Raw genomic sequence first — 21,632 nt, forward strand, 5'->3', positions numbered from 1 at the left:
AAAATCGCTAAAAGTTGCCAAATCAACCGTTACAAATGTAATTAAAGTGTTTGGGGAACGTTTGTCGACAGCCAGGAAGTCTGGATCGGGGGGGAATCGAAAACCGAAAGCCGCTGAGACGACAAAGAGAGTTGCCAGTAGTTTCAAGCGAAACCCTAACCTCTCTCTCTCCGAGATGCCGCCAATAAGCTGGCTGTATCTTCTTTAACCTTGCATCGAGCCAAAAAACGAGCCGGACTATCGACTTACAAGAAGGTAGTGACTTGAAATCGCGATGATAAACAAAATACGACGGCCAAAGCGCGATCCCGGAGGCTGTACACGACGATGCTGACTAAGTTTAATTGCGTGGTAATGGACGACTAAACCTACGCCAAAGCCGACTACAAGCAGCTTCCGGGACAGGAGTTTTATACGGCAAAGGGAAGGGGAAAGGTAGCTGATATTTTCAAGCACATGAAACTGTCAAAGTTCGCGAAGAAATATCTGGTTTGGCAAGCCATCTGTACCTGTGGCTTGACGAGCAGCATTTTCATAGCTTCCGGGACTGACAACCAAGAAATTTACGTGAAAGAGTGTTTGAACGTGAAAGAGTGTTTGAATAAACGTCTGCTGCCTTTCCTGAAGAAACACGGTTGTTGCACGGCATCTTGCCATTACGGTAAAAAGCCATGGAGTGGTACGCCGCCAACAACGTGCAGGTGGTTCCCAAGGACAAGAACCCTCCCAACACACTAGAGCTCCGCCCAATTGAGAAATACTGGGCTATTGTCAAGCGGAACTTAAAGAAGAGCAAAAAAACTGCTAAGGACGAGCAGCAATTCAAGGCAAACTGGCTTTCTGCGGCGAAGAAAATGGACAAGGTGGCTGTACAAAATCTGATGGCAGGGGTTAAGCGTAAGGCCCGGCAATTCGGATTTGGAAAAATGGAAGCCAAACTGAATATTTTTCCTGAATTTTATACTAATGAAACTTGAAAAACAAATTTAATTTGATTTTTTAAATAAACGATTTCACCGATTTACACGCGTTATTCCTTGACCAAATTTTTACCGTATCACCCTTTATGAACAAGCGTTTAACGCCCACAAACTGCAACTGAAAAATAGGAAAAAAAAATGAATATAAGAATCAGTCGTTCATTTTTTATTACAATCCCAAATTTATACATTAAAGAGCTACTTGTTCGAGCTGATAGTATAAAAAGCTGAGTAATTTTGTTCATATTACCCCACTTAGCCCTACCCGACGCTTCAACCAGTTTTGGTGGCCTTTTTCAAGGGAACTGAAAATCACAATCACAATCTGGAAAATCCGACGAAATCAGCTAGAGAACTTTATCATACGTACCGTCACTAAACTGCAAAATATTCAAGGACTTGAAAAAGAACTTTCCCAACATCAAAATAGCCCAAACATCCATAAATAATATTTTGAAAACTATATTCCAGCTTTTAGGACCTCGTTTTACTAGCCCAGCGGTCCGACTTCTTGTACAGCATACCGTGTCGTGCGTGACTGCGAAGTTGTTTACATTGGAATGAGTACGAAAACTTTTACAAAAAGATTGTACGGACACAAATTCGATGTAAACAATAGGCTTCTTTTGTTATTTTCATAATAATCTTGACGTAAGATAAAATTCAACGCCAAAAAAACACCCAAGCAAACAATTGTGTTATCTGGAATAGAATTGCTAGAATATCCGGAAAAAACTTATGTAGTAAAAATATCGAAAACCCTCTTAGATTTGCTGGAATCTATATTTCTTAACACCCCTTGAACCAAACCAAAAATTCTACCCGTTATCATTTGGAATAGCAGTTCTTGAAACACTTAAATTTTCGCAAGTGAAAGCTTAAAGCATTGAAGCGGAAGGTTGCCATTTATAATACAATAATAAGATAAAGAAGCAAAAAATAACAAGACAGGTATGTGTGTAGGTACGTGAAAAAATATCTTTACCAAATCACTTGAACTTCAATTCATTCGTTCGATCTCAGTTCAATCGGATTTCAGTTTTCCTTGAACTACCTTGAACTAGGGTAGATGCATAGTTGTCGGAAATCAATAGCAGAAGATTTGAAAAGTACATATTGGCAAAAAAGTCCATGCCAACAAACAGATGCTTTACTGTTTGCAGTTTTACAAACCCCAGGCAGTCTATCCTCTATACACTGGGATAGAGATGTAGCAGGTTTATACGGGAGTGTTTTTTTCCTCCTTCAACCTCCTAAAGGCGCCGATGAGAGGGAAAAATAAGGTGCTTCCAATCAATGTCACATTCAGAGAATTTAAATTCGATTGATCCACGACGACGACGATTGACAACGAATTTCTTTTTTGCTCTTTTTTTTGGCTCCATGGGGATTGAATAGAAAATAAATCCAAACGATGCCAGGTGAGTGACGGTGAAACTTTTCAAGGTTATACCTATCGATGGAGTAAATTTGATTCGCTGCATATTTTATGCATGACAGCCTTCGCTAAACATATGAAGATGTTACAGCACGGTTACTCAAAAAGAATGGTAGCGCTTCGTAAATGTTAACAAGCATTTGAGTTTGTTTGTTTGTTTGTTTGTTTGTTTATTCATTCCAGTAGCGTAAGGTTTACACCTTTAAAAAATACTACATTCGGTGTTTCGATGAGTTTTTATCACTATTTCTTCTTAATTACTATGTCCTTTACACAAATTCTAATGATTATTCCAAAAAAGTAAGCATTCCCTCTTAAAAATTGCTTCTGATCTAAGACGCTTCATATCAGCAGGTAATCTGTTCCAATTTACCACTCCCCTGACGAAAAAGGAGTTGCCGTAGACTGTTGTGCGATTTGTAGGAACCACTAGATTTCGCATCCGGCGACCTTGAAGCTGGGAAACCTTCTCAAACAATGTCGGTGGATAACGAGTGAACATGATTTTATGAAGAAACACACAGGATCGAAAAGCATAGAGCTGCTGAAGAGAGCATCCTATTAGATTATTGTGTAGATGACTAACTGAGTCGTAGCGGGTCAAACCATAGATATATCGTACGCAAGAGTTTAATGCAACTCGCAGGCGATTCATGGCAGCAGCACTTGGTCTGAGGAGGAGTACATCGGCAAACAAGACATGTGGAAGAATCAGAGCCTTGAATAGTTTCAGTTTGGTGGTTGTTGGTGCAAGGTGTGTTGTAGAATAAAGCGTTCGCAAGCAACCATAGATTTTCCCACATTGCTGAGCGATCATACCATTCCATTGCATGTCATTCTGGAATACATAGCCTAGATTGTTGGCCCGATCGACCCACGAAATTGTTATTCCTTCCATTTGCAGATTTTCCATCACTGTGTTGTTGTCAATACGTTGTTTCGGCATCAGCATAGCTTTACTTTTACTTTGATTGATAAGGAGTCCGTTTATCCGACACCACGATGCTATTCTTCCCAAATCTTGGTTCATCCACTGGACTAGAGAATTAACAGATCCTCCGATGTTGGTAATGTATAATTGGACGTCATCTGCATACATTTGAATTGAGGAGAACTTTAACACGCTAGGAAGGTCGTTGATGAAGCAGCAGAAGAGTATAGGTCCAAGTACAGATCCTTGAGGTACACCTGAAGTCACTGTCAAACTGTTCGAGCTTGTCCCATTGCAAAAAACGGTTTGTTTCCTGCCATGCAAATATGATGATATTAAACCAACCGCTCCTGAACCAAAGTTGTAGTGTCTCGTGAGTTTTTCGCAAATTTTGTAGTGTGCAACAGTGTCAAAGGCTTTCGTGAAGTCAAGCAGCAGCAAGATGTTTGAGTGAGGTTCGAAACAAATCATATCATCGAGCTCTTATCATGAACCACGATTTTCCATTAATTATTTTTGACATCCAAATCATCATCTGAACAATGATTCATGTTTCAGGGTTTTTGATACTTGAAGCCGAAATCTATACCCGAAATCGGTGTCATGAAAAACATTCAAAATTTAACGCCTTTTTCTATGCAATGCGCCTTGAACAACCAGTTTATAAAAAATATGCAAGTCCTGCTCAAACCCATTTAAATAAGTTGTAAGTGAATAAAAAGCAGGAATAAGTCATCAGAAAGGTTTCATTAAGAAAAATTCTTTTCTATGATTTCCTACGAGTGATGCACCTCCAATTTTTTATCGCTCTAATTCAATTGAGGTAGGAATACAAGCAAAATATTCCTCACTAAGAGGATCGGAATTCTTAATCTAGACCTATGGGGCCCCCCATTAATCTTCTTTTCGGCCTATTCAGCGCACGTCTTGTGGAAAGCCGTTTCCGGTGATTATAATTATAAAGTTATGGCTCTGCTAATCGTATTATCCGTCATAAATTGTCCAAACCCCAACATGTGCTTATTACAACAAATTAAACACCGTAGCTTCACAGCAACTTTCATTCGTCTCGTCTTCGTACTTTTATCATCCAGCCTGCCACCCACTCAATCCGCACAGTCATTCTAGGAACCAATTCGCTTCCAGATTTTTCCTTTCGAGCCCCTCACGAGGTGAATTATGTCTGAATAAGTAATGGGGAAGCTACATTTTCTTCTCTACTGCTGCTGCAGTATGGCTCACGTTTGGAGAGGAAGAAAAATGGATTATGGCGTTCAAGTGTCTAGCGCTGTATTTTTCCCAAATTTTGCACTACGTCTTTTTTTTGAGCCTGCAAAAAACCGCACGTTCCTCTTGAAATATGCTACGAGGTTGCTCATATGATTTATTCAACGAAAGATTTCAATTCAGACATTTTTTGAATGCTTGTTCAGCAAGAAAATGAAATTTTTAAAGTTGAGAAATTTATTGTAATTGTAATGTGATGTAAAGAGTCGATCAAACAATTTCAAATTATGCTGTGGTAAAACAAAAATATGTTTAAAATGACAATAACAAAAAACAATCCGAAGTTCGAATTGGGGCAGCAAATAATCATAAATTTCGGCCTTCAGCTCTTTACACATCCGAAGTTCATAAAAAAATGCACGATCCCCAAACAGGTCCCACAGCAAATGAATTTAAAAACGGATGCGACCGGAAAAGCAGCGGAAAAGTTATTACATTTGGGATGTTTCATCAGCTGTCTGTCGGCCTGAGATTATTTTTTTCGATGGCTTAAAGCTAAATCGACGGATGAATTTCCGAGGGAAGTTATGATCATTGGATAAAACCTTTGATTTGCTTACATGCTCGTAATATTTTTCAATTCTTTCGTAAATACAGGAAGTAACACGAGAACTCCCCTAAGGTTCCTTTTTTAATAAGTAGGAATTTTAATCATAAGTTGAGGAAAAAAAAATCGAAACTTTGGGCGTTTTGAGGCACCCCTAAATAAAGTCCGATTGAGCTGGAATTTTTGCACAGGTCAGTTTTTTGAGCGAATGTGGTCTGTTTTCGAAACTCGTTGATGGAAAATTTACCATAAATCCTATGCCACGCTAATATATGTATGTGCCCTATTCCAGCGTTGCGTAACATCATTTAAAAAAAAAACGGTTTTAAACCTCATCAATCCCTGAGAGTTTTACCCGTTACAGTCTCTGGAGTGCCAATTTGTCACTCCTGACTAAAACCAATATCTCATTTGTTTCTTTTTACAAAATTTTGAGATTTGAAAACCTCGTAAAGTAACTCAAATATTTAGCTCAATCACTTCAGTTTGCCGTTATTCAAAGTCTAATAAAAAAAAAATCCGTATTGGTATAGAATGAGGAAACCATTAAAAAGTTTGTGAGTAATATTATCAAACCAATCCTTCATACTGGGTAGAGTTTTTTTCGGCATCGAAAAATGTTAAAGTTTGTACATTTATTGCTTGATTTTTCAAAAACAAATATATATATAAAAATAAAAAACTTTAGAAAACTAGCTCAAGATGCAAGAAATGATGTTCTCATAATTTTGTTATCATTAAAAGATAACTTTTTACAATACATCAAATTAAAAATTGATTCAGTGTGGTGTTATATAAATGTTGCATCTAACCTCGCTGTTGTATGATGCCCCGTTTGACGGTATTTCAAACTTTTGATTTTGGTAGATTTATAACAACTTTAGCCATTTGTCCTCCTTCGACACAAAAACAACATTTTTGACTTTTTATCGTTTCACAACCGTTTTTGCGTAAAGGAACGATTCCAATTCCAACGTAAACAGAGTATAAACATTGTGGGACCTGTGGTATCTTGATATAAATCGTCTTTGCGCTCCCACCATACAGACCATACAGACAGTATATGAGAGCCCAACTCAACCGACGATGTTTAGCAATCGATAGCACAACTGACCTTTGTAGAGTGTAGCAAGCAACCAAGTCAGTTGTGCGGGAGTCTGGATTTGGATCTTAATACGGTCTAGACCCGGGACTCCACATTGGCGATCCATGCTAATGTGATTTTTGCATTTCCCCTTGGTGAGGAGGGAGGAATGGGGCCAGTGCTTCAGGGAAACCCAGCACTGGTCATACAAAGTCGTATGGGCAAGAGGGATTCGACCGCCCGCCAGGGCATTAGCGGTGTACGACTGTCCATTAGGGCAAAGAGGGATCCGACCGCCGAAAAGGGCAATTGTGTTTTGTATTTGAGAGTAATATAGGTTTAAAACAAACCGCCAGCCCATTAGGGCATCAGAGGGATTCGATCTCCTAATAAGGCGAATATGTTATAAATTGGAGATTTTAATATGCTTGGTAGAACCACCAGCCCGCAATGGTTAAGCCTTGCATTTGTGTTGTTTATTTGAGAGTTAAATTGTGTTTAATTTGAGAGGAAAATTATGTTTTAATTTGAGATTATAATTTGTGTTTTAATTTGAGATTTATATAAATACTAAATCGATAGTGAGCCGGGTTTCAACCCATGGCCGTCGAATTATTAATAGCCGGGTTTCAGCCCATGGCAACCGATAGTAAGCCGGGTATTAGCCCATGGCCATCGGTACAGGATGAATAGCCGGGTTTCAGCCCATGGCAACCGATAGTAAGCCGGGTATTAGCCCATGGCCATCGGTAGAAGAATAATAGCCGGGTTTCAGCCAATGGCAACCGATAGTTAGCCGGGTTTTAGCCCATAGCCGTCGGTACAATGTTAAGAGCCGGGTTCAGCCCATGGCAATATAAAAATAATATGATGATAATAATAATGAAGCAATTATTAAGAACGGGGAGAATGTGGTATCTTGATATAAATCGTCTTTGCGCTCCCACCATACAGACCATACAGACAGTATATGAGAGCCCAACTCAACCGACGATGTTTAGCAATCGATAGCACAACTGATCTTTGTAGAGTGTAGCAAGCAATCAAGTCAGATGTGCGGGAGTCTGGATTTGGATCTTAATACGGTCTAGACCCGGGACTCCACAGGACCTATTGAAGTGCTTTGTAGAGAAAACGGTTGCATTTGGAGGCAGTCTTCTTTGTATTTGGCCATCGATCGTGTCAATCGTTATGAAAGACTGCAGTTTCCACAGATCGTTAGCCTCCTCAAGTAGGGTTAGAACTCTATATATTGAACACTGAACACCATCTTTGGGATTCAACGTATTTGTGGCCAATAAATAATAATGAAAGGTTTCTCGGATAAAGTTTTGATAGTGAAGCTTAAGCTTGTTTCTTAGCTTCAAATCGATATATTTTTTTCGCGGAAATGTGTTTTCAAATCATCATTTAAGCCTTTTTATTCAAAATTGCTTTTGTCCCAATTATTGAACACAATGGTTCTAATATTGAACAGGCATTGTTCTAATTATTGAAAACGTAAACATTGAATGTCATTGCATATATTTAGGGGTATTTCGCTTGATAGTATGATTTGCAGGGGCGATTTCGGTTGAGCTAGCAAAAAAGAAACAGTTTGTTTATATTTCCAAACACCAACCGGTGATTGTCCAATAAGGCTGGAACAAATATTAATTTCTTCTTTTGTCAGCCCCCCTTTCGAAATTTCCAAAAAGCCGAAGGGGGAAATAAATAAAGTTTGAAGTAATTTATGAAAATTTCGATAAAAAAAATCCAATATCTAAAAGATTACAAGACCAAAAACAAATTTAAGAAGATGAGAGTTATTCCACCTTCTGTTTTCTTGATTTCATTGAATTATTTGATAAAAATTAGCTTGATTTATAGGTTTTGTGCAACGATATAGTATGCAATTTTTGTTGCATACAAGCTTCCGAGCAATTTATTCCCATTTATTTGTTTTTCGCATTATGTTTTATTGCCCCCCCCCCCCCCCCCCCTCGCGATGTTCCAACTCCTAGTGACAAAAGAAGGATTTTAAATTTGTTCGGGCCTAACTGCACTGCTTAATGCATTTCTTTACGAAACGAGTATTATAAGATTGAACGTTCAATAATTGAAACATTGGCGTTTTCCGTGATCCAATTATTGAACACTTCAATTTGTAAAATTTCAAGAAAATAGTGATAATAAAAGCTGCCACACTTCCAGAAATCATCTAAAAAGACTAAGTTGAAAACACTTATATTGTTATCTTAGAATTTTGTTTGTCTTAAATCCAATTTTTGTCCCATTCAAAAAAGGCTGTTTCTTCATCCTGTCGAAAAACCAAGCCAAAGTTTGAACACAAATTCAAGTTTCAAGTTTGTGGCTTTAAGAGTCCGAAATTCTTGATAATAATTTGAACAGAGGTAGAAATGCTTCAACAGTGGAACAACGATTTTAAATTCATTTTTCTGGTGTATATTATTGTTTTAATTGGCTAGTGTTCTACTAGTGTTCAATATCTGGTGCCAGTTCAATAACTAGTTCTTCTACCCTATATAAATTTTTATTTTATTTTGGGAATCATTTTAAATCAAATTTTATAATTCAGAAGCAATCGCTTTAAAATGAGCGCTGCAACTGAAGAATTGCATTACAAAGATGATTCAATCTTATTTTCCGAAACTTTTTTTTTCAACATTTGCAAATTTTGCTTTGCTTATATGAGCCTAATTAGTTCTTTAACCCTCATCCGCATTAGATTTCATTACCCTAATCAGCACTTGTGGTGTCAATTTGACACCACAAGCTCAAATCGTTATAACTTTTGGCGTGTTAGACCGATTTAAACAAAACTTACATCAAAAGAAACCTTGTAATGTCAGTAAAATATGTTGAGAACATTATATATAGCTAAAGTTACAAGTTTTCTCGTTATTCAGCATGAAAGAAAAAAAATCCGAAAAAACATGCCTCACGAAAACTGCTGTAGTTCATATGTTACACGTTCAAAAAAATATTTGCCTTATGCATATGAAAGCTGAAGTTAATGCCTACATCATGAAGACAAGAAATATTTTTTTAAATTTTTTTTATTGAAATGGTCACAAAAAGTTCAAAAAAGTGGTCTAAAAAACCTACTTTTCATTCGATTGCTAGTAAATACTGTTTGAGCGATGGTAGAGTTTTGAAAAAAATATGACTACAAAATGTATTAAAATTCCAACATTTTGCTGTCTTTAGATTTTTGATGCAACAAAAATTGAATTTACTGGAATTTTTCAAAGTTCACTACTTTGCGCGATTTTTTCACAAATTGAAATTTCATCTGTTTTTGTGGTCCACCGTCAGGTTGTACCCGGATTATCAGTGCTTTTACTTTGTTTGGACCAACCAAGAGTATATTCATTGGAAAGCACATTTAATCTTCATTCTAGTGAGGTGCTGCAATTTACGCTGTGAGATTTCACAAAAATATGAAAATTATAAACATAAAATCATTCCTGAATTCCTAGAACTACAAGCACCTTGTCCAGCAAAACGTGTTTGTTTGCTCTCCGAGTAGGTACCTACGGTGGGTGGTGATTCGGGCAGAGAGCGAAGCCGACAGACCAAGAAATGCACGATACGCATCGTTATTTCGTCTGTCGGCTTCGCTCTCGGCCCGAATCACCACCCACCGTAGGTACCTACTCGGAGAGCAAACAAACACGTTTTGCTGGACAAGGTGCTTGTAGTTCTAGGAATTTAGGAATGATTTTATGTTTATAATTTTCATATTTTTGTGAAATCTCACAGCGTGAATTGCAGCACCTCACTAGAATGAAGATTAAATGTGCTTTCCAATGAATATACTCTTGGTTGGTCCAAACAAAGTAAAAGCACTGATAATCCGGGTACAACCTGACGGTGGACCACAAAAACAGATGAAATTTCAATTTCTGAAAAAATCGCTCAAAGTAGTGAACTTTGAAAAATTCCAGTATATTCAATTTTTGTTGCATCAAAAATCTAAAGACAGCAAAATGTTGGAATTTTAATACATTTTGTAGTCATATTTTTTTCAAAACTCTACCATCGCTCAAACAGTATTTACTACCAATCGAATGAAAAGTAGGTTTTTTAGACCACTTTTTTGAACTTTTTGTGACCATTTCATTAAAAAAAATTTAAAAAAATATTTCTTGTCTTCATGATGTAGGCATTAACTTCAGCTTTCATATGCATAAGGCAAAGATTTTTTTGAACGTGTAACATATGAACTACAGCAGTTTTCGTGAGGCATGTTTTTTCAGATTTTTTTTCTTTCATGCTGAATAACGAGAAAACTTGTAACTTTAGCTGTATATAATGTTCTAAACATATTTTACTGACATTACAAGGTTTCTATTGATATAAGTTTTATATGAAGTTCATAATAATTCAAACGACTTAAATAGATTTTACTTTTGTGGTGTCAAAATGACACCAAAAGTCGGAAAAGGGAGTTTTTTTGTCCATGCTTCCAGGGTTCGTCCATAAAAAAAGTAAAGATGCAATATTGAAGAACTTTTGAATTCATTTAGGGTCCCCGAAGAAATTTTTGTATTTTGAAGCTTCTGAAAAAAGTTACAAGCCTTCAAACTTGCAATGGTGTCAAAATGACACCCTAATGCGGATGAGGGTTAATTATACCAAAATGTTGGTTTTACTGGTAGGGACACATTTTTAGTATCTGTATAACGTAGTGTCTGAGAAGGATCAGAATTGTGCTCCATTTGTCTGATAAGATTTTGTACTATAAGGGAAGGTCTGAAATTATTCCTACCTGGCAACCTCTCATGTGAGATATGGTCTCTTTTGCTTGATAAGTACCGTAAAACGGGGTAACATTGATCACCGGGGTAGCTTTGATCAACATGGAATTGTGCCAAATAATCATCAATAACTCAGTCTATAGTTTGAATTTTTGAAAACTGTTTTCTACGTTTGAAAGCCTATTAATTGAGTATCAAATAGGCAAAATTTGGTTGTATTTGAAATTTGTTTTCTGTTAGTAAAAATGTTATTTCAAAATCTTAAAATATCTACCTTTTCCAAGGCTCGCTAACAAACAGCTCTCCTGATGATACCAAAAAGCATTTAGAAGCAAACGGGTTGTTGAATGTGAAAGAACAACTTTTTTTCTTTGTATATGTGTAGTTTTAATGCTATTTTTATAGTCATTTAAAGATAATTTTTTTATATTTGAAAATAAAGGACGTTTTCCAAGAGTAAGCCCGTATTGGAAAAATGGATAGGAACCCTATCAAATGGTTAAATTTGAAGAAAAAATGAAAATGGTGATAGTGGGTAGGCCTAGAGAAACCTGTGAAGGTAAAATTTCATTTGTATTTTGAAGCTCAAACTATTTAACCCTCATCCGCATTAGAGTGTCATTTTGACACCATTGCAAGTTTGAAGGCTTGTAACTTCTTTCAGAAGCTTCAAAATACAGAAATTTCTTCGGGGACCCTAAATGAATTCAAAAGTTGTTCAATATTGCATCTTTACATTTTTAATGAACGAACCCTGGAAGCCTGGACAAAAAAACTCCCTTTTCCGACTTTTGGTGTCATTTTGACACCACAAAAGTAAAATCTATTTAAGTCGTTTGAATTATTATGAACTTCATATAAAACTTATATCAATAGAAACCTTGTAATGTCAGTGAAATATGTTGAGAACATTATATATAGCTAAAGTTACAAGTTTTCTCGTTATTCAGCATGAAAGAAAAAAAATCCGAAAAAACATGCCTCACGAAAACTGCTGTAGTTCATATGTTACACGTTCAAAAAAATATTTGCCTTATGCATATGAAAGCTGAAGTTAATGCCTACATCATGGAGACAAGAAATATTTTTTTTTAATTTTTTTTAATGAAATGGTCACAAAAAGTTTAAAAAAGTGGTCTAAAAAACCTACTTTTCATTCGATTGCTAGTAAATACTGTTTGAGCGATGGTTGAGTTTTGAAAAAAATATGACTACAAAATGTATTAAAATTCCAACATTTTGCTGTCTTTAGATTTTTGATGCAACAAAAATTGAATTTACTGGAATTTTTCAAAGTTCACTACTTTGCGCGATTTTTTTACAAATTGAAATTTCATCTGTTTTTGTGGTCCACTGTCAGGTTGTACCCAGATTATCAGTGCTTTTACTTTGTTTGGACCAATCAAGAGTATATTCATTGGAAAGCACATTTAATCTAAATTCTAGTGAGGTGCTACAATTCACGCTGTGAGATTTCACAAAAATATGAAAATTATAAACGTAAAATCATTCCTGAATTTCTAGAACTACAAGCACCGCGTCCAGCAAATCGTGTTTGTTTGCTCTCCGAGTAGGTACGGTGGGTGGTGATTCGGGCAGAGAGCGAAGCCGACAGACGAAATAATGATGCGTGTCGTGACTAGCAAACGAGAACTACTGTCAATCGAAAATTTCCAACCGCGAAACGTACGACACGCATCATTATTTCGTCTGTCGGCAAAACTCAACCATCGCTCAAACAGTATTTACTAGCAATCGAATGAAAAGTAGGTTTTTTAGACCACTTTTTTAAACTTTTTGTGACAAATTTCATTAAAAAAAATTTAAAAAAATATTTCTTGTCTCCATGATGTAGGCATTAACTTCAGCTTTCATATGCATAAGGCAAATATTTTTTTGGACGTGTAACATATGAACTACAGCAGTTTTCGTGAGGCATGTTTTTTCGGATTTTTTTTCTTTCATGATGAATAACGAGAAATTTTGTAACTTTAGCTGTATATAATGTTCTAAACATATTTTACTGACATTACAAGGTTTCTTTTGATGTAAGTTTTGTTTAAATCGGTCTAACACGCCAAAAGTTATAACGATTTGAGCTTATGGTGTCAAATTGACACCACAAGTGCTGATTAGGGTAATGAAATCTAATGCGGATGAGGGTTAACAATTGTTATAACTTTTGCCCCTAAATGTATGCAGCATCATTGTTCTTTTTTCGATTATAAATGTTTCTTGTAGAAAACGTTAAAAACTAGGTAAAATTGATGGACAAGCATTTAAAATTTTATTATGATGATGTTTGGAATCCTTTATGATCAAGAAAACTCGATAAAACCGTCACAATAGAGACTGATCAATGTCACCCCAAAGCATCCAATTCTGAACAGAGACTAAATCAATTTTTAAATCAAATTTGAAGAAGTCTAATAAATTTCTGCAACCATGTTTTACGTTCATAGGAGCCCAGTACTGGTTTTAAAAATATGAAACATGCCACATTTCCCTTTACAGAAAAAATAATCGAAAAATATTGAAAAAAAGTGATCAATCTTACCCCGGATTACGGTACCCCCTTTTCCCTTATACCCTCAAATGCTTGAAAAATGTGGGGATCCCCAAAAACCATCTCCTTTCAAATTTGGTTCCATTTGGTTGATAAACTCTTAAGCAATACAACTACATTTATATGGAACCCCCTTCATTCCCTCTTTTCTCTGCAAGGCAAAAGGGTGACAATTATAAAAATATATATCATACCCAAATGTCTTATTTGATTGCATTTGCTTGATAACATCTCCAGTTATACCAACAGAATTGTATTAGACCCCATCACCACTTCCTATCTATTTACTGGATTCTCAAATAATCATAGAAATATTTCTGGTAACCAAAAAAATTCCCATGGCAAATTTGTGTCCATTTGTTAGATAAGTTCTCGGTTTATGCTAAAAAAATGTATGGGAGCTTCCCTCTTTTCTTCTTTGATCCCCAATGGAAGGAGAGAGATGTCTCAAATAATTATATAACTAATTTTCGTATCAAAATGCCCTCCTCCTATGGCAAATTTTTTTAACTCATGGGCTCTCAAATTATGCGTAAAATTGTGTCTCCTTTTCCAATCACACTACTGTTAGGAGGTAGTGGTACAAAATAATCACAGAAACATGTCTCGTACTTAAGTACTTTCCTATGCCAAATTTGGTTCCATTTGCTCGATTATTCCTCATATTATGCCATAAATTTGTATGGGAGCCTTCTCCTCCTAACTTTAACCCACTGGAAGAATGGATCGATTATCCATCATCCTTCCATGCCAAATTTGGTTCCATTTGCTTTAATAATTCTGAAGTTATTCAATAAAAATGGTGAGGAAACCCCCTCCCTCCTTCTAATTTACCCATTGGGAGAAGGGAGGGCTCCCAAAGAATCATTAATTGTATTTAAATACCATCGCATATGCCAAATTTTAGTTCTGTTTGCATGATTAGTTCTCGAATGATGTGAAAAATTGTTTGGGAGCCCCCCTCCCCGCTTCCTATTTCCCCATTGGAAAAAGAAAGGGATACCAAACCATTTTAGGAACATCTCTTGTAACCAAATACACTCTCATATCTAATTTGGTCCGATTTGCCAGATCGGTTTTCGAGTTATTCAAACATGTTTCTGGCCATGAGGCCTCCTCCACCCTTCCAGAGAGTGGGAGGGGTCTCAAATCATTGTAGAAACCTTCCTCGGCTTCCAATACTCCCATCTGCTAAGTTTCAAGCAAATTGGCTGAGTAGTTTTTGAGTCTATAGGGAACAGACAGACAGACAGACAGAAATTCATTTTTATATGTATTGAAGATGTCGAGATTTTAACAAATTATAGAACCAAATTATCAGTTCTTGTAGCACAGAATAGAACAAAGCAATACATATCCCATGTTAATTAAGTTCGAATGTCTTGCATAACTGCAATGTATATTGCTTTGAATTTAATCTTTACCGTTATGTTGTAAGGCATTTATAATCCATGTTTATCTAAATTGATTTAAAGACTTCATAAAAAGATGTTCCTGATTTTTTTCGGGAAAATATCAGAGAAAATACCGGAAATAATTGTAATAAAATAATATATGTATATATGAAGAACTTGAAGAGAAATATTGAAAATCCATGAGAATTCAATTAATATAACCAGACAATCTGGAATGCTCATTTTATAAGCATAGGTATGAGTATTATTATTATTGGTATTTTTAAAAGACCCTTTTACAATTGTCATTCGTGTCAATTGAGTATGAGTATGAATAATGCAAAATTATTGTAAGCTTTTTATCATTATTAAAATTAGCGAAAATAAATTTGAAAAGAAATCTTTAGTTGCTGAAATTGGTCCAATTGGTTATACTGAGCCTCTATATTGAATTTTCATTTCAATTTCTATCTTAGATTAGAAATTCAAATTGAAACTTTTCCACCTGAGAATGATTTACTTTTGAAATTTTTATCAAAATATTTTGAATTAAGCATGTCATTTTCCAATTGACGATTCTCAATTTTTCTTTCATTTGAAGTAGAAATTAAATTTATTGACATTTCAACCCTTTTTTAAAGTTTTATGGGTTTCTTAAGGGGGGGGTAGGGTCTAACGGGTATAAAAAAACACCATTTTCACGATTTTTTCCTAGAGCTATCGTTCAAACAAATGTATTCAAATTTTTTGCATTATACAAAGCATTGTTAAAAGAACATTTAGTAATTTTTTCGTAGAAAAATATTGCAAAATGAGCCGGCGACGGAGCACTTTCGAGGATGCCTTTTAGAAAACAGGATTTGCGGTGGACACTGTATCTCAGCACAGAATCATCTGAAATCAAAAAATCTGAGCAAAATATTTTTAATAGATGTTTTTCTGGACCCCAACGTTTTTATTTAACTTAAAAAAAATTTTATGATATTTTTGTGGCTGTTTGAAGTAAAAACTACGATTTTTCACGAAAAAATCCACCATTTTTCACCTGTAAAATCTCCCCAAAGTAAAAAAAACAAAAAAGAAAAACGTTGGGGTCAGGTATTTTATATGTAGAAAATATGATCCAAATTTGAAAAGAATCGGATAAGTAGTTTTCCAATGACGATGTCCACGGACTTTAAAAATGTGCTTTCGAGAAAAACGCGTTTGAAGTTTCTGCTCTTGCTGTCTTGCAGTATTAGATAGGAGGAGATAAAGGCCTATAATTTCTACAGTTTTGCTTCAATTGACTTGAAAATTTGACACAACATTCTTGAAATGTTTTACAATAAGAAAATAAAAAAATAAAAAAATCGATTTTTTGAAAGTGTTAGACCCTACCCCCCCCTTAATATTGGGAACTCGAGATTTTTGTTGAAACTTCTACTAAACTCATCTGAAATTTTTAATGATAACTGATCATGTGTTTTGAACATCTAATCTACATTCTGATTATATGTTTTAAAATTTTTTTTAATCACATTTAGACAAAATGTTTGACACATTTATTTGATTCCAATAAGGCCGGAACAAATATCAACAACTTCTTTTGTCACCCCCCCCCCCCTCCTTCGAAATTCCCAAAAAAAAACAGAAGGGGGAATAAATAAAGTGTGAAGTTTTTATGGAAATTTTGAAGAATGTATCAAATTTCCGAAAGTTTCCAAAAGCAAACACAACATTGTGGAAGATAGTTGTTTTATCACCTTTTGTAGTCTTTGATTTTATTGAATTTTTCGAAAAAAAATTACTTGATTTATAGACTTTGAACAATTTTGTTGCATACAAGCTTTCGTGCAATTTATTCTAATTTATTAGTTTTTTGCATTATTTTTTATTATCCCACCTCCCTCCCCCCCCATCGCGATGTTCTAACTCCTAGTGACAAAAGAAGGATTTGAAATTTGTTCCGGCCTAATTTGTCCTTTTCTTTTTTTACGAATCCCGCGAAAATTGTTTTGGTCAAACATAAAATTAGTTGCCAGTGGAATGAAATTTTTCAAATAGAAAACCGTTACGTAACGCTGAGCATACGTTCTCCGTTTTCACATTTTTAAAGTTGGTATTTAAAATTAGCTTTGCATATTTTGCTTTTTTCAGTTTTGTGAGAAATGTGAATAATCATCTGATCATTAATAACAATAAAACTCGCGTGAGCTTTCATTACGTCCTATGAAACAAAATGTAAACAAACAGTTTTATTACGAAAAAAATACAAAAACTGACATAAACTATTCGCAACTTCTTTAAATTTAGAATATTTGTAGCCTGGACAACATATTCTATATGTAAAATACTAATTTTAAAGTTGTTTTGATATATTTTGCAGCAGTTTTCTGTGAATTCTTAAGATGTTTCATACGACGTAATGAAAGCTCACGCGAGGAATATCTGGGCAAAAGGTTTTTTCAAAGTTCCAAATGATATTTACATCGCTGTTAACCGAGTAAGTTCCATTTGACAAAGACACAAAAAAAACTCAAACACCCATCGCTAGTAAAATGGTACATTTGGGGGAAGTAACATAATGAAGAAATATTTCCCGCCAGTGGCAACAGTATCAGAAGGATGTTTTTGCTTGTAGGCAATCGATCCCGCTGAAAGATGCTGGCACGACAAGTATAAAATTCAGTTCAACTGGCACAATTCCTGTTAGCAGCTGCCTTCCAGTAGTTGCTACGCCCTACATGATAGAGCGTTGAGATTTGAATGAAAATTGATTAAATATTGAAAAATTTTAAATTCTTGTAGAAAAAATTTAACTTTTTGACAAATTTTCATGTCAACATATTTAAAAAAAAACCCTTTAACATCGCCTCCAGTTGACACGTTCGCTCGTTTTCAGTGCTCCAACGTTTTCCTACAGCCATAAAACAGGAGTGATATGTAATATCCTTGCCTGCCAGTTACAGCATTCAATATTCTGCCTCGCAGAAATGTGCAACAGTGACTTTTCCGGCTTGAAGCTTATAGCGAAATATAAAAAAAAGAGGAAAATAACACATCTAAGGTGTTGTTCATCGGGGTGGCTCGTTCACCAGATATTTCAAATCTCAATTTATACGTTTCATGCAATGCGCGCCCTGACATGAAAAGTAACTTTAGGAGTATCGTGATGAAATAGAAAAAAAACTTTTTCATGCTAGAAATGACTTATTTATAGCTACACTTTTAGGAGGAATTTTGGATACCATTACACTTTAAATAAAGAAATGTTCATTTTTTCAGATTTATGGTCACTACAAGAATTTCAGTTGGAATCAATTTCTGCCTCGTTTACCTTAAGCGCTAGGACTCCTGAATCGAAATGGATCCGGGAACGCTAGAATTGGGGTATTTTATTGAGGAAACTCCGCCTGAAATGGACATTATTCTGCTTCTCGCGCACCGAAAAGTATCATCTAGCGGAAATTGTGGTCTTCTGCATGGGCAAAGTGGTATGTGAATGTACCAGTAGTGCCTAGTAGGAGTACGTAGAGTTTGTGCTTTTCGGAATCATTCGGTTCATTTTGTGTGACGCGATGAAGGGTTTTTGGCAGTTGCTGCTTTGAGTGTTTGAAGTGTTCGCTGAGGTGTGAAAAAAAAGCTTTCAAGGAAAAGCTTTTAATTTCCTGTCGAATTTCCAATTTGTGGGAGCCACTCACTGTGAAAAGATGTACTTTTTTTTGCTCACAATCATACATTCAGCATACCTGATATTGAGAATTTTCGATCAAGTATCTAAACTTGCATTTTTTCCATTTACTTTGTACCTTATGGCTATAACTTAATGACTGAATGACTTCATGATTAATTTTTGAATCTCTTCCAAAACTGAATGATGATCAAAATGTTCAAAAAGTCTTTACGTGGTTTCGAAAAGCTGTTCTCTCCCAATTCGATAAGCTCAATAAAAAACGTCATAACTCAAACATTCAATCAGTGGCAAAATGTTCCTACCCACGTAAGGAAGGTGGCTTGACTCGTCATACTTTTCAACCCACATAGTATTTTAGTGAGCATTCCGCCTTGTAAAGCACATCAGAATATACTCAAATCAAACTTTGTGAGCTGCTGCCGCCACCAATCTGCTGGGAGCAAAAGCCAATTAAATTTGATTTATTATGCACTGCCACGAAGCGTACTTCCTGCATTCGGAGCAAATTGAGTGATTATGGTTCACAATTGGTTCGTTTCGTCTCTGTGGAAAGGCAAATGCTCACGGTTACACAATTACCAAAGTTTTCCAATTAACATAAATGGTTCGGGGTTTTTTTTTCCTCAACGAAGCTTCAGCAAAGTAGAAGCCGTCAAACCAGGATTTGGTTTTCCAAATTTCATACTGATACAGTCTAAAGTGGTGGAGTGGAGAAGTTGAGGAAGAAATCACAAGAAAAATAGAAAAAAATGCCTAAACGTTGGCGGTTTTGACCATTAAACAATAGGGTTCGCGTTGTACAAAAATACTATCAAATGTGATAAGATCAATAGGAGACTCCCATTAATTGAACGATAAAATGTCATTCAAAACTAAAGAATTTGTATATTAGATATTTGAAGCTCAGACCGAACTACAGAAATAAACCTGAACCTGGTAATCTTCCTCGTGAAGCTTACGATGCTTAAGGAGGAAGATACAAAGATGGTGGCTCCAGAGAGTAACGAATAACTCATCTAAACATTTGAAAAGAGTAATATTTCAGATAATCACAAAAATCAATGCTTTTGCTCATATAAAGCTTTAAAGACAGCATTAAAATTCAGCAGTTTCAACTGATGACATGCACAGGTTTCGATAACCATAGATTAAGATAAATATTCTTGATAAGGGTAGCGGATCAGAATCCATATCCGAGATTCTTGATGAGGATTGGGATCAGGATGAAGAATAGGATAAGAGTTCAGGACCATGATCAAGTTTCGAGAACCACGTTATCATGCGCAATCAGGATCTAGCATCAAGGACAGGATTATTTTGAGGGAACCAGAATCAGGCCAGTATTAAAACCGTTCATTTAATCATCTGTCAAAATCGAATCTGGGATCAGAATTCAGTATCCAACATTAAGGTTGATCGACCTGAATTGTTATCAAGTATCAAGATGTACCATCGAGATTCAGGATCAGAATCAAGATTAGAATCAGAATCAGGATCCAAATCAGGGTAAGAATTTGTTTAATCATCGGGATCAACATCCGAGATCAGACATCGTTACCAGAACGCGGGACTAGGATTCATGATCGGAGGTCAGGATTAGGATCAGCATTCAGAACCAGGAATCAGAATCAGGATCTGGAATCCGGGATCACGATTAGAATCTAAAATCAAAATAAGATCCTGGTAAAGATTCGAGATCAGGGTCCAGGTCTAATGGACGAGGATACACATGATCCAAGATTCAGGATCAGTATCAGAATCTGAAGTTGGGAATCAAAATCAGAATCAGGATCAAGGATCAAGGATCCAGAACCATGATCGAGAATCATGATCCAGGATCAGGATAAGGACTCAAGACCAGGACACAGGATCAGGGTTAATAATAAAGATAAGTTCAGAACAACAGTATCCGAATTATGATCCCGTATTAGAATCAGGATCATGATCCATGACTAGAGTCAAGACATAAATCTCCAAGCATTACACTGAGGTTCAGTATTTAGAATCAGGATAAAAAACGGGATCGAGGATGAGGATAAAAGATTAGCATCGAGGATTAGGGTCAAGGATCAGGATCAGGATCGTAGTCGAGGATGAGGATACCGATATAGCACGGTTTCTCTGGGAGAAACCTTTATTTTTCGAAAGTTAGCATTGTGCATTTTTTGTCTAAAGAACACGAACTGAATCTTATGTGATTTTTTTTTCGATAAAAAGGAAAAAGAAAATTGCATAAGCTCAACATTAAATATGTTTTCAACCATTTTTAGTGTTTGATTTAATGTCATACTATTATTTGAAAATGATTTCAAATGTTAAATCATCAGATTTTTTATGCAAATTTTTATTTCGTTTACCAAAAGTTTTGCATTTGTTCAAATTAACAAAATAATTTTCTTTAATTTCCAAGATGATGGTATTATTGACCACTGAAATATTTTTATGTGTTTTTCTGCTTTTTTGGCTTTTCCCTGGAATTTTATTTTCTTACTTTTAAGAAAACAAAATAAAACATCGTGTCATGAACTGAATTTATAGCAGCTGCTTGAATTGCTTAAAATAATTTTTCTATATTCATTTTTCCAGATTATGTACATATGCAGGATGTTACATTTCTCAAAGTATGAAATGAGTAACAAAATTAAGTTAAGCAGGTGTCATTTTTTTCATATGGCTGGATCAAATTTGAAATCCTTCTTTCGACATTTGGTGTTAAAAAATTCAGGTAGGGGGGGGGCTTATAAAATTAATAAAAATTATCAACTAATTAGAAAACAAATTGGACAAAAGCATGGCTTGCAACAAATTTGTTTACAATCCACATTGCACAAAATCAAAAATCAAGATAATTTAGATCGGTGATATAATTCCCTTCTTCTACAGTTTTGCTTTCGCTCTTTCAACTGTTTGCATTTTCAAAGAATTTATTAAGTTTTTGTTTTAAAACCTTAAACTTTTTTTAAGGA

At 35.5% G+C, this 21,632-nt stretch overlaps 1 protein-coding gene across 2 annotated transcripts in view; it reads right to left on the reverse strand.

The window, feature by feature from the left end:
* LOC129755136 (uncharacterized) overlaps window positions 1-21,632 on the reverse strand; it is an 824,173-nt gene that overhangs the window by 430,156 nt on the left and 372,385 nt on the right. The window lies entirely within an intron of this gene.

Source organism: Uranotaenia lowii, chromosome 3 (genome assembly GCF_029784155.1).
Source record: "Uranotaenia lowii strain MFRU-FL chromosome 3, ASM2978415v1, whole genome shotgun sequence".
Classification (NCBI taxonomy): domain Eukaryota; kingdom Metazoa; phylum Arthropoda; class Insecta; order Diptera; family Culicidae; genus Uranotaenia; species Uranotaenia lowii.